The sequence below is a fragment of the Ixodes scapularis genome, unplaced genomic scaffold (assembly GCF_016920785.2).
Source record: "Ixodes scapularis isolate PalLabHiFi unplaced genomic scaffold, ASM1692078v2 PGA_scaffold13__105_contigs__length_92229423, whole genome shotgun sequence".
Lineage (NCBI taxonomy): Eukaryota > Metazoa > Arthropoda > Arachnida > Ixodida > Ixodidae > Ixodes > Ixodes scapularis.
This window is the reverse complement of record NW_024609839.1, coordinates 19,302,301-19,308,308: the sequence shown is the minus strand read 5'-3', so window position 1 is coordinate 19,308,308 and position 6,008 is coordinate 19,302,301.

Here is a 6,008-nt window from a genome sequence, read left to right as displayed (position 1 = left end):
CCGCAATGTGTTCGCCGATGCCTCGGGTAATAGAAATCGAGATGTCGGAGTGCCGCCGAAAAGGGCCACGTGACCTGTTGCGCCAATCAATGGGTTAGTTTGGTATCCGTGTATGCTCCATTTGCTGATTGGCTCTCAATTTTTAGCAGATCATTCTAGGGGTGTGCGGACCGAATCGAATAGCGCTGCGATTCGAACGAGACATGCATCGCATCTGGTATACCAAATAACGCAGTGTCATTCGCAGCTTCAACATGCTGCATGTTAACAGAAACGGTTCTCCTGGTTCTTTTGTCTTGCGCTGTGAAAGCTACGAATGATGCAGCGCTATTCGATTTTATACCAGCGTCTTGCACCGCCACCGCCGCCGCTGACGTGGTGTATCGGTGAGGCAGATTTAAAAATGACCTACTAACCTCAGATCAGAACGCAATTATGCACGTAACTTACGGCTCGAGTTTCAATGCAGCAATGGGCCTTTTCGGCAAATGTTGGGCGCCATTTATCGGCAAGCAGGAGAAACGTTTTTGGTGGCCTGCCTTGCTTCCGCTTCTGCCCGCTCTAAGCTATGTTTGCTGTCTGAACGCGGGCGCTAGACGCGCTCAGCGTTTGTTTTTCCTCTACCCAACGCGATCGACGAGTACACTTTATTTTTTTAAATTAATGTGTTTATTACGGACGACTTCGTACTTTTGTAGATTTTTTTCCGACTGACTTAACAACTCGTGCTCGCGCTCGGGAACAAAACAGAAACAAAAGCGTAGGCACATAGCCAGGATATTGTTTTGGCGGGGGGAGGGGGAAGGGGGGGGAGGGGGCGGAGGTCTTTCTTTTTTTTTCGCACTGCAGATATAAAAACTGTAATGGAACACTACATTAACGTATTTATAGAGTAGAAACCGATGCTTACTTAAATATGAATCAATTTTTTGTAATCGATATTTATTGAAAACCTGGTAACAGCAGTGCAAGAGGACGTCGTCAATAATCTGGCTGTTGTGACAAAATTGGACACCGCGTAAAACATTATGTCTCGGTATAAACCTAAGCTGATCAGTACTTTGTAGGGAAACCCTTTGCATCGATCACCGGTTGGCACCCACGGTGCATTCGGAATTCAGGAAATTGTCAATGTTGACACAAGGGGTCGGTTGTTCAGCCGTTTTTTAGCCACCAGGGGTTGAAACCCGACCCCTGGTGGCTAAAAAGGTTGCATTATGGTGTACCATATCAAAACAAAATATAATTGGCTATTCATTAGACGTCGAGCAATACTTCTGTAAAAGAAACAAAATATCATATCTTTTTGTTCACTACTGTGTATGGGGAGTAAGATAAGATTGACAAGTGCAACTATAGTAACATTGTGAACGAAGAGGGGTGAGAGCATAGGCGTAGACTACGGGGGGCATCGGGGCTCGTGCCCCCCCCCCCCCTTCCTGTTGACATCCTGGGGGAGGGGGGCACAACCCCCCCATTTTCCCCCGGGTTATGATCCCTACCGAGACGCTGTTTACGTGCCATATAACGAGCTTCTAGTAGTGGCATGTAAACAAAATAACGCACGCAGTGACGGACATACGGCGATATACATACGCTCTAAATTGTACCCCTAAAAATAAACTACTGATAGTTGCCGGTGTAAAAAAAATTGCGCGGAAAACCAACCCCTCCCCCCCCCCCCCCCCCCCCTTCCCGGAGAACTTTTCAGCCTGCCCACCCCCCCCCCCCCCCCCCCGGAAAAATGGAAAATCTACGCCGCTGGGAGAGAGTGATTTTTGAATCTTGGAGAACGGCGGTGTCTTTAGATTTTATGCGATGACGAGTGAGATCAGTTTTTTAAGGGGGGCCCTGCAATCATATTTACGCGTCTACCTTTTTTGCGGTTTCCACGTCGCTTGGGGTTGGGGCAAGCCAGCGGGCGCGGTGAAAGTAACTAAATATCAGTGCGTCATATTTTAACAGGACGACGCGGAAACCTCCTCCACCTACGGGGCGACCTGCGGTGCCGAAAGCGCGCATTATGTGACGACATCGTGATGTTTTAAGTCCTGGCCTTTCTACTGGTCGGAGCCGTTAGAAACTTTTTAGTCAAAATACAAAATATAAGTGGCGAGAGCCGTTTCGATTATTTATGAAAGTAGTTTCTGTTCATGTTCAGTATTTTAGATAAGAAAAAAAAAATGCAGTTTATAAAGTATGGAAACAAGAAATGACCCGTTGACATATCCGCCACCAAGCGGTGGAAAAGCGGCGCATACTAGGAAGGTGTAGTGGGATCAGGCACCGACGAACGGCGAGCGTAGAAAGGTCCCGGATGTGCGCGGCGGCGCTGCAGTCAAAGATTCAACCGGTTCCGAGCGTTCCGAGTTCCGAAGGCCTTCGGCGACCAGCTTTGGCTTGCGGTTTGGCCCTTTGGAGGTATGGCAGCGCGAAGTGGCTCCCGTTCTGAACTGATCCTTACCCCTTGTTTGCTCAGACTTGGACGTAGTTCAATTACTCTACTCAAACTACTGTAGTTTAAGTACTTTTCCGAGTAACTTGGTAACTTTCAATTACAACTTTATTTGGGTAATTAGTGGCTTAACTTAACTACATTTTTTAGGTAACTTGGACTCAAATTACTGACTACTTTCAAAATCTAGTGCTTATTTTGCTCACCACAGAACGTTTGACCGCAGAAATAAATAAGACGCCTGCAGATGAAGTGACGAGCAAAGGGCCTCCCCACATCCCGTTCCCACAGGCGTCCTTGGGCCAAGGTGGCGACAAGTAGCCAAAACATAACACTGGCGCGCACGAACGCAGGAACAGCCTTGGTCGGGTATTGACCTAATCCGGTAATGCACGTAAGCGCCGCGCCTCCAACTGCAACCGTGAAAGTCGGGGACACTCCGAAGGTTGTTGTTGTTTTCATGTTGTCTGCCTTTAGTGAGCTCTGACTCAAGCGGTTTGGGGTTCCACGGGTAGGGGCCACTGGAATGACCTCGCAGCTTGGAGCCTGTTACCATGGTCGCCTCGTCGACAGCGCATACTCCCTTGCCAAAGCCGGACTCCCCTGCCCACAAACGCAGACACGGATAATCCGTTCATGGGAGCGCCTTCCCGCTTCAAGCTACAACTGTACGAGCGACGATGCTTGTTCACTTATCCTTCGCGTCCTTCCGACCTTCTACGCCGGAAAAAACCTCCTCTTTGTTGAAAACGATTTTCTTGTCAGGCGTATCAGGCTACCACAAAAATACAAAAAGAAACTTCGAAAGTAACTTCAAAGTAACTCACTACTTTTTACAGTAGTTAGTAGTTTACTCAATTACTATTACAAATGCGTAATTTCTACTCTACTCAAATTACGTTTGGCGTCCCTACTCAGTAACTTAACTTAACTAGCTTTTTTGAGTAATTTGTACATGTCTGTGTTTGCTGTCGTTTGTGGCCAACAAAGTGTCATGCCGAATTAGTGTTTAATTCCGCAGCAAATGCAATGCGAGCCGCCCTGGCTTCCCGCTTCATACAGCCTATCCAGAACATGCTTCAGTGGCGCCCTCTCGAGCCGTCGACACAGAGTGCGGAAGCCTTTGAGCACTCGCTGAGCTCGCTACCCCTCCTCTAGTTCATGGCCACTCACGCAACCAAGAACGTCATAAAGGAGGTCGTTTTTTTTTTTTTTTTTGCTTGTTTTTGTCATTTTAATTTGCCTATAACTTTTAAAATAAAGCGAAATTCGAGAAAAGAAAAGTTTCATTAAGTTACTACGTTCAGTGCGCTAAGGTTCGGTGCAAATGAAAAACCACTAAAAAAGTCCTTGCAAGGCTCCTTTAACACTCTCACTGCGAAGTGCGCTGCTGCGCACTTCGCAGAGCAGGGAGCTTCCTCTGCGAACATATCTTGATCGAACGACGTTTTCTGAATGTTTGGGAGCAGTTACCGAAAACCGGACTGAGCGCTTTCTCCGCTTCGCCGATTGCAGAACGGACTGCCGTTTACGCCTTTAGCATGATCGCGTAGCTGCCCGCGCGACACGTTTGCTCTATTTCGACCCGTGTCTTTGCGGTTCTAACAGTCTTCTCAAGACATAATTTAAAAAAAATATACTTACCCTACGAGAAAAGGTTATCCATGTGGCGTCTATTTCTGTTCTATGTAAAGGTGAAGAACATATTCAATCGACAAAAACGAGCATCAGCTGGCGACGAGCAACTGCGTACGACACCGGTCAAAGTACAGGCAGCTTGCATGAAAAAAAACATTCCTCGGACACCATAATCGTCTTCAACACGGCGACGAGGGGACTGGAAACAAGCTGATCACCAAAATTAGGTCAGCGGAGGAAAGAGAGGAGGTCCCTGCAAAAAGGAAGATTTCGGGGGGGGGGGGGGGGGGGGAGGGGGGAGCCATTGAGCCCCCCCCCCCCCCCCCCCCCCCCCGGGCTGCCTGCCTGCAAAAACACCAGGAACCAAATGGTCCGATGTCATCACCCTAAGCAAAGCGGACATGAAGGCGTTCCAAGCAACAGCCCAGCGTGTGCTGCTCCACAGCCGGGCAGGCGCGTGTGCGTCGCCAAAGAAAGCGAGGAAAACAAGCGCCATACGCTACGCACAAGCCTTCTAGATGGTACCTTCCAGAGGCTATCTTTTCAAGATATGTAGACCGTACAGCTAATAAAGAGCTTCTGTCAGGTGGGCGAAGAAGAGTCAGCTACAAGGCAACCCCGAAGTTCCTGCCGAAGAACCGGGCTTCGTACTTGCAAGCTTTTAACATTTTCTTCCCTTTTAATGAAGTGGTAACGGTCGGGCCATTTATTCGATCGAATTGCCAGGCTTTTTAACCTTCAATATTTTTCTCCTTCATGGCCACATTTGTTTGCATGCATGCCCACTGTGTTTCTAGGGTTCTTACAGTGTTCACAGTCTTGCGTGTGGAACTGCGAAAGAAAGTTATTTATAAACTTCGTGCATCTTTCTTTTTTCGATTCTGAAAAGTGTTTAATATGATTTAAGACTATTACGGGTAAAACGTCTAATTAGGTTGTGAGATCTTCTGACAGCAGTTTCTTTTTAGGAATGATAAGAAAAATTCACAAAGATAAACGTTACAGCCATTGCAGGTATGTTTCCTGAGGACCAAGGTAAAATGAGCACACGTCACTTCAGTCACTCAAAACAGCTCTCTAGAGGAACGATTATTTATCTTGAGTCTGCTTCCTGGTTTTTTTTAATGGGATCATAATGACTGCAAGTATGTCAGCTTGCTCCTTGCTTGATCGTTGGATCTTCGCCGAAAAGGTAAAAAAGGTCGCAAGTCGCGATGCGAAACTAAACTCGGAGTACGCCACGACGCGCAGCAACGAAGTCGGGGCAATCGCCATCCAGAGAGCGTCACCGTGGCCAAATGAGGTAACACTGGGACGGCTAAAATCGGTAGTGCCGCCGGCGTACCTTTGCGAGATTACGTTATTACCAACTCCGAGCGTGTGTGGTCGCGCGCTACACTACCGACTGTTTTAAGAATTTATCATATGTTCAATATATAAATGTGCATGCGTGTGTGGTTTTGTCGTTCTAGCATTAGACAGTTTTAGTAAGTGCCTTCCTCGATAGGTAGAGACAGCTCAAAACGGGAGATGCTGAACAAAATTGAACGTCCTGATATTACGATAAACCAAAGGCAGTTCTCTCTTTTTTTATATAGATTGTTTGCGCGCGCTTTAAAGGGGCACTGACACATCAAAATCGTAATTTATTTTATTATCCGAAACCATTGAAAATGATGCCGGGACATTACCCTCAAAATTCAAAACTTGGGAATTCAGCATTTGTGAATTAAAAAAAAACAATTTCCAAATACCGAATTTGAAGTTCCCGCGCGATCCGCGCCAGTGCAGTGAGTCAAATTTTGCGGTGTCCTGCGACTCGACTTTCTTTCGGACCTCCGCACCACGCTGTGAAGCAAAGCGCCGTTGCTACCGCGACCCGAAGAGAGGGGGAGGTGAGCAGGCGGGATAGAAG